Here is an 8,434-nt window from a genome sequence, read left to right as displayed (position 1 = left end):
ATTGGGCCTGAACTCCCGTGTATCTGAGTTGAATACAGCGATTTCCAACATCCTTCTTCAATAGGAGTGTAGCTAGGTTCCAACTCCCATGTCCGAGTGGGTAGCAGACATCTGCCTCCCATGCATACACACTTCTGAGAGTTGAGCTTATGGCCTGTAACCCTACATCCTGCCTGCCGCTACCTTTCGCTTCCAAAAGGCCTAGGCTCGCTGCTTGACGCAAGTGTTGGGAGAGGTAACTGGAATCTCCCGGCACACAAGACGAGTGCCTCCAAGCTCAATCAAGCGATTTCCTAGTAATTCCTGGGGTAGACTGGTGCTACGTACTAAGTTCCATACGTGAGTAGGTACTTGAACGCCTTGTCCAAAAACATCTTACTTCTGAGAGTTGAGCTCACCCTCAGTCCCTCACAGTTCCACACTGCCTGCAGAGTGAGTTTCGCACGTCTTCACCAGAGACGTTTGCCAGAGGCTTCTGAGACGCAAGTTAACAATGCAGACCTGGAGGGTATCTCCAGGTGCAGTAGAGTGGTAATCTGGGAACCTCCTGTCTCAGAATACTGCTACCTTCACCCTGCCATAAGAATGCAGCTAGTTGACAGCTGGCTTCAAGGCATGCTTCCCTGTGAGAGCTAAGGACAGGGCACAACCCTCCCGCATCCTGCTTGACTGTAGAAGGAGCTGCTAACGTCCTCATGTTAGTGGCAGGGAAAGGTTGTGCGAAAAGCATGTGGAATCGTTGTGCCTGAACCCACGTGTATCTGAGTTGAATACAGCGATTTCCAAAGTCTTTCTTCATCAGAGTGTAGCTAGGTTCCCACTCGCATGTCCGAGTGGGTAGCAGACATCTGCCTCCCATGCATACCCACTTCTGAGAGTTGAGCTTATGGCCTGTAACCCTACCTCCTGCCTGCAGCTACCTTTCGCTTCCAAAAGGCCTAGGCTCGCTGCTTCACCGAAGTGTTGGGAGAGGTAACTGGAATCTCCCAGCACACAAGACTAGTGCCTCCAAGCTCAATCCAGCGCTTTCCCAGTAATTCCTGGGGTAGACTGGTGCTACATACTAAGTTCCATATGTGAGAAGGTAGCTGAACGCCTTGTCCAAAATCATCTTACTGCTGAGAGTTGAGCTCACCCTCAGTCCCTCACAGTTCCACACTGCCTGCAGAGTAGGTTTCCCACGTCTTCACCAGAGACTTTTGCCAGAGGTTTCTGAGACGCAAGTTAACAATGCAGACCTGGAGAGTATCTCCAGGTGCAGTAGAGTGGTAATCTGGGAACCTCCTTACTCAGAATACTGCTACCTTCACACTGTCATAAGAATGCAGCTAGTTGAGAGCTGGCTTCTAGGCATGCTTCCCTGTGAGAGCTGAGGACAGGGCAGAACCCTCCCTCACCCTGCCTGACTGTAGACGTACCTGCTAACCTCCTTATGTTAGTGGCTGGGATAGGTTGTGGGAAAGGCATGTGTAAGCATTGGGCCTGAACTCCCGTGTATCTGAGTTGAATACAGCGATTTCCAACATCCTTCTTCAATAGGAGTGTAGCTAGGTTCCAACTCCCATGTCCGAGTGGGTAGCAGACATCTGCCTCCCATGCATACACACTTCTGAGAGTTGAGCTTATGGCCTGTAACCCTACATCCTGCCTGCCGCTACCTTTCGCTTCCAAAAGGCCTAGGCTCGCTGCTTGACGCAAGTGTTGGGAGAGGTAACTGGAATCTCCCGGCACACAAGACGAGTGCCTCCAAGCTCAATCAAGCGATTTCCTAGTAATTCCTGGGGTAGACTGGTGCTACGTACTAAGTTCCATACGTGAGTAGGTACTTGAACGCCTTGTCCAAAAACATCTTACTTCTGAGAGTTGAGCTCACCCTCAGTCCCTCACAGTTCCACACTGCCTGCAGAGTGAGTTTCGCACGTCTTCACCAGAGACGTTTGCCAGAGGCTTCTGAGACGCAAGTTAACAATGCAGACCTGGAGGGTATCTCCAGGTGCAGTAGAGTGGTAATCTGGGAACCTACTGTCTCAGAATACTGCTACCTTCACCCTGCCATAAGAATGCAGCTAGTTGACAGCTGGCTTCAAGGCATGCTTCCCTGTGAGAGCTAAGGACAGGGCACAACCCTCCCGCATCCTGCTTGTTTGTAGAAGGAGCTGCTAACGTCCTCATGTTAGTGGCAGGGAAAGGTTGTGCGAAAAGCATGTGGAATCGTTGTGCCTGAACCCACGTGTATCTGAGTTGAATACAGCGATTTCCAAAGTCCTTCTTCATCAGAGTGTAGCTAGGTTCCCACTCGCATGTCCGAGTGGGTAGCAGACATCTGCCTCCCATGCATACCCATTCTGAGAGTTGAGCTTATGGCCTGTAACCCTACCTCCTGCCTGCAGCTACCTTTCCCTTCCAAAAGGCCTAGGCTCGCTGCTTCACCGAAGTGTTGGGAGAGGTAACTGGAATCTCCCGGCACACAAGACTAGTGCCTCCAAGCTCAATCCAGCGATTTCCCAGTAATTCCTGGGGTAGACTGGTGCTACATACTAAGTTCCATATGTGAGAAAGTAGCTGAACGCCTTGTCCAAAATCATCTTACTGCTGAGAGTTGAGCACACCCTCAGTCCCTCACAGTTCCACACTGCCTGCAGAGTAGGTTTCCCAAGTCTTCACCAGAGACTTTTGCCAGAGGCTTCTGAGACGCAAGTTAACAATGCAGACCTGGAGGGTATCTCCAGGTGCAGTAGAGTGGTAATCTGGGAACCTCCTTACTCAGAATACTGCTACCTTCACACTGTCATAAGAATGCAGCTAGTTGAGAGCTGGCTTCTAGGCATGCTTCCCTGTGAGTGCTGAGGACAGGGCAGAACCCTCCCGCACCCTGCCTGACTGTAGACGTACCGGCTAACCTCCTTATGTTAGTGGCTGGGATAGGTTGTGGGAAAAGCATGTGTAAGCATTGACCTGAACTCCCGTGTATCTGAGTTGAATACAGCGATTTCCAACATCCTTCTTCAATAGGAGTGTAGCTAGGTTCCAACTCCCATGTCCGAGTGGGTAGCAGACATCTGCCTCCCATGCATACACACTTCTGAGAGTTGAGCTTATGGCCTGTAACGCTACATCCTGCCTGCCGCTACCTTTCGCTTCCAAAAGGCCTAGTCTCGCTGCTTGACGCAAGTGTTGGGAGACGTAACTGGAATCTCCCGGCACACAAGACGAGTGCCTCAAAGCTCAATCAAGAAATTTCCTAGTAATTCCTGGGGTAGACTGGTGCTACGTACTAAGTTCCATACAAGAGTAGGTAGTTGAACGCCTTGTCCAAAAACATCTTACTTCTGAGAGTTGAGCTCACCCTCAGTCCCTCACAGTTCCACACTGCCTGCAGAGTGAGTATCGCACGTCTTCACCAGAGACGTTTGCCAGAGGCTTCTGAGACGCAAGTTAACAATGCAGACCTGGAGGGTATCTCCAGGTGCAGTAGAGTGGTAATCTGGGAACCTCCTGTCTCAGAATACTGCTACCTTCACCCTGCCATAAGAATGCAGCTAGTTGACAGCTGGCTTCAAGGCATGCTTCCCTGTGAGAGCTAAGGACAGGGCACAAACCTCCCGCATCCTGCTTGACTGTAGAAGGAGCTGCTAACGTCCTCATGTTAGTGGCAGGGAAAGGTAGTGCGAAAAGCATGTGGAATCGTTGTGCCTGAACCCACGTGTATCTGAGTTGAATACAGGGATTTCCAAAGTCCTTCTTCATCAGAGTGTAGCTAGGTTCCCACTCGCATGTACGAGTGGGTAGCAGACATCTGCCTCCCATGCATACCCACTTCTGAGAGTTGAGCTTATGGCCTGTAACCCTACCTCCTGCCTGCAGCTACCTTTCGCTTCCAAAAGGCCTAGGCTCGCTGCTTCACCGAAGTGTTGGGAGAGGTAACTGGAATCTCCCGGCACACAAGACTAGTGCCTCCAAGCTCAATCCAGCGATTTCCCAGTAATTCCTGGGATAGACAGGTGCTACATACTAAGTTCCTTATGTGAGAAAGTAGCTGAACGCCTTGTCCAAAATCATCTTACTGCTGAGAGTTGAGCTCACCCTCAGTCCCTCACAGTTCCACACTGCCTGCAGAGTAGGTTTCCCACGTCTTCACCAGAGACTTTTGCCAGAGGCCTCTGAGACACAAGTTAAGAATGCAGACCTGGAGGGTATCTCCAGGTGCAGTAGAGTGGTAATCTGGGAACCTCCTGTCTCAGAATACTGCTACCTTCACCCTGCCATAAGAATGCAGCTAGTTGACAGCTGGCTTCAAGGCATGCTTCCCTGTGAGAGCTAAGGACAGGGCACAACCCTCCCGCATCCTGCTTGACTGTAGACGGAGCTGCTAACGTCCTCATGTTAGTGGCAGGGAAAGGTTGTGCGAAAAGGATGTGGAATCGTTGTGCCTGAAGCCACGTGTATCTGAGTTGAATACAGCGATTTCCAAAGTCCTTCTTCATCAGAGTGTAGCTAGGTTCCCACTCGCATGTCCGAGTGGGTAGCAGATATCTGCCTCCAATGCATACCCACTTCTGAGAGTTGAGCTTATGGCCTGTAACCGTACCTCCTGCCTGCAGCTACCTTTCGCTTCCAAAAGGCCTAGGCTCGCTGCTTCACCGAAGTGTTGGGAGAGGTAACTGGAATCTCCCGGCACACAAGACTAGTGCCTCCAAGCTCAATCCAGCGCTTTCCCAGTAATTCCTGGGGTAGACTGGTGCTACATACTAAGTTCCATATGTGAGAAGGTAGCTGAACGCCTTGTCCAAAATCATCTTACTGCTGAGAGTTGAGCTCACCCTCAGTCCCTCACACTTCCACACTGCCTGCAGAGTAGGTTTCCCACGTCTTCACCAGAGACTTTTGCCAGAGGCCTCTGAGACGCAAGTTAACAATGCAGACCTGGAGAGTATCTCCAGGTGCAGTAGAGTGGTAATCTGGGAACCTCCTTACTCAGAATACTGCTACCTTCACACTGTCATAAGAATGCAGGTAGTTGAGAGCTGGCTTCTAGGCATGCTTCCCTGTGAGAGCTGAGGACAGGGCAGAACCCTCCCACACCCTGCCTGACTGTAGACGTACCTGCTAACCTCCTTATGTTAGTGGCTGGGATAGGTTGTGGGAAAAGTATGTGTAAGCATTGGGCCTGAACTCCCGTGTATCTGAGTTGAATAGAGCGATTTCCAACATCCTTCTTCAATAGGAGTGTAGCTAGGTTCCAACTCCCATGTCCGAGTGGGTAGCAGACATCTGCCTCCCATGCATACACACTTCTGAGAGTTGAGCTTATGGCCTGTAACCCTACATCCTGCCTGCCGCTACCTTTCGCTTCCAAAAGGCCTAGGCTCGCTGCTTGACGCAAGTGTTGGGAGAGGTAACTGGAATCTCCCGGCACACAAGACGAGTGCCTCCAAGCTCAATCAAGCGATTTCCTAGTAATTCCTGGGGTAGACTGGTGCTACCTACTAAGTTCCATACGTGAGTAGGTAGTTGAACGCCTTGTCCAAAAACATCTTACTTCTGAGAGTTGAGCTCACCCTCAGTCCCTCACAGTTCCACACTGCCTGCAGAGTGAGTTTCGCACGTCTTCACCAGAGACGTTTGCCAGAGGCTTCTGAGACGCAAGTTAACAATGCAGACCTGGAGGGTATCTCCAGGTGCAGTAGAGTGGTAATCTGGGAACCTCCTGTCTCAGAATACTGCTACCTTCACCCTGCCATAAGAATGCAGCTAGTTGACAGCTGGCTTCAAGGCATGCTTCCCTGTGAGAGCTAAGGACAGGGCACAACCCTCCCGCATCCTGCTTGACTGTAGAAGGAGCTGCTAACGTCCTCATGTTAGTGGCAGGGAAAGGTTGTGCGAAAAGCATGTGGAATCGTTGTGCCTGAACCCACGTGTATCTGAGTTGAATACAGCGATTTCCAAAGTCCTTCTTCATCAGAGTGTAGCTAGGTTCCCACTCGCATGTCCGAGTGGGTAGCAGACATCTGCCTCCCATGCATACCCACTTCTGAGAGTTGAGCTTATGGCCTGTAACCCTACCTCCTGCCTGCAGCTACCTTTCGCTTCCAAAAGGCCTAGGCTCGCTGCTTCACCGAAGTGTTGGGAGAGGTAACTGGAATCTCCCGGCACACAAGACTAGTGCCTCCAAGCTCAATCCAGCGATTTCCCAGTAATTCCTGGGGTAGACTGGTGCTACATACTAAGTTCCATATGTGAGAAGGTAGCTGAACGCCTTGTCCAAAATCATCTTACTGCTGAGAGTTGAGCTCACCCTCAGTCCCTCACAGTTCCACACTGCCTGCAGAGTAGGTTTCCCACGTCTTCACCAGAGACTTTTGCCAGAGGCTTCTGAGACGCAAGTTAACAATGCAGACCTGGAGAGTATCTCCAGGTGCAGTAGAGTGGTAATCCGGGAACCTCCTTACTCAGAATACTGCTACCTTCACACTGTCATAAGAATGCAGCTAGTTGAGAGCTGGCTTCTAGGCATGCTTCCCTGTGAGAGCTGAGGACAGGGGAGAACCCTCCCGCACCCTGCCTGACTGTAGACGTACCTGCTAACCTCCTTATGTTAGTGGCTGGGATAGGTTGTGGGAAAAGCATGTGTAAGCATTGGGCCTGAACTCCCGTGTATCTGAGTTGAATACAGCGATTTCCAAAGTCCTTCTTCATCAGAGTGTAGCTAGGTTCCCACTCGCATGTCCGAGTGGGTAGCAGACATCTGCCTCCCATGCATACCCACTTCTGAGAGTTGAGCTTATGGCCTGTAACCCTACCTCCTGCCTGCAGCTACCTTTCGCTTCCAAAAGGCCTAGGCTCGCTGCTTCACCGAAGTGTTGGGAGAGGTAACTGGAATCTCCCGGCACACAAGACTAGTGCCTCCAAGCTCAATCCAGCGATTTCCCAGTAATTCCTGGGGTAGACTGGTGCTACATACTAAGTTCCATATGTGAGAAGGTAGCTGAACGCCTTGTCCAAAATCATCTTACTGCTGAGAGTTGAGCTCACCCTCAGTCCCTCACAGTTCCACACTTCCTGCAGAGTAGGTTTCCCACGTCTTCACCAGAGACTTTTGCCAGAGGTTTCTGAGACGCAAGTTAACAATGCAGACCTGGAGGGTATCTCCAGGTGCAGTAGAGTGGTAATCTGGGAACCTCCTTACTCAGAATACTGCTACCTTCACACTGTCATAAGAATGCAGCTAGTTGAGAGCTGGCTTCTAGGCATACTTCCCTGTGAGAGCTGAGGACAGGGCAGAACCCTCCCGCACCCTGCCTGACTGTAGACGTACCTGCTAACCTCCTTATGTTAGTGGCTGGGATAGGTTGTGGGAAAAGCATGTGTAAGCATTGGGCCTGAACTCCCGTGTATCTGAGTTGAATACAGCGATTTCCAACATCCTTCTTCAATAGGAGTGTAGCTAGGTTCCAACTCCCATGTCCGAGTGGGTAGCAGACATCTGCCTCCCATGCATACACACTTCTGAGAGTTGAGCTTATGGCCTGTAACCCTACATCCTGCCTGCCGCTACCTTTCGCTTCCAAAAGGCCTAGGCTCGCTGCTTGACGCAAGTGTTGGGAGAGGTAACTGGAATCTCCCGGCACACAAGACGAGTGCCTCCAAGCTCAATCAAGCGATTTCCTAGTAATTCCTGGGGTAGACTGGTGCTACGTACTAAGTTCCATACGTGAGTAGGTAGTTGAACGCCTTGTCCAAAAACATCTTACTTCTGAGAGTTGAGCTCACTCTCAGTCCCTCACAGTTCCACACTGCCTGCAGAGTGAGTTTCGCACGTCTTCACCAGAGACGTTTGCCAGAGGCTTCTGAGACGCAAGTTAACAATGCAGACCTGGAGGGTATCTCCAGGTGCAGTAGAGTGGTAATCTGGGAACCTCCTGTCTCAGAATACTGCTACCTTCACCCTGCCATAAGAATGCAGCTAGTTGACAGCTGGCTTCAAGGCATGCTTCCCTGTGAGAGCTAAGGACAGGGCACAACCCTCCCGCATCCTGCTTGACTGTAGAAGGAGCTGCTAACGTCCTCATGTTAGTGGCAGGGAAAGGTTGTGCGAAAAGGATGTGGAATCGTTGTGCCTGAAGCCACGTGTATCTGAGTTGAATACAGCGATTTCCAAAGTCCTTCTTCATCAGAGTGTAGCTAGGTTCCCACTCGCATGTCCGAGTGGGTAGCAGACATCTGCCTCCCATGCATACCCACTTCTGAGAGTTGAGCTTATGGCCTGTAACCCTACCTCCTGCCTGCAGCTACCTTTCGCTTCCAGAAGGCCTAGGCTCGCTGCTTCACCGAAGTGTTGGGAGAGGTAACTGGAATCTCCCGGCACACAAGACTAGTGCCTCCAAGCTCAATCCAGCGCTTTCCCAGTAATTCCTGGGGTAGACTGGTGCTACAT

This window comes from Canis aureus, chromosome 21 (genome assembly GCF_053574225.1).
Source record: "Canis aureus isolate CA01 chromosome 21, VMU_Caureus_v.1.0, whole genome shotgun sequence".
Lineage (NCBI taxonomy): Eukaryota > Metazoa > Chordata > Mammalia > Carnivora > Canidae > Canis > Canis aureus.
The sequence above is the reverse complement of the archived record's forward strand: the minus strand, read 5'-3'. Positions refer to the sequence as shown.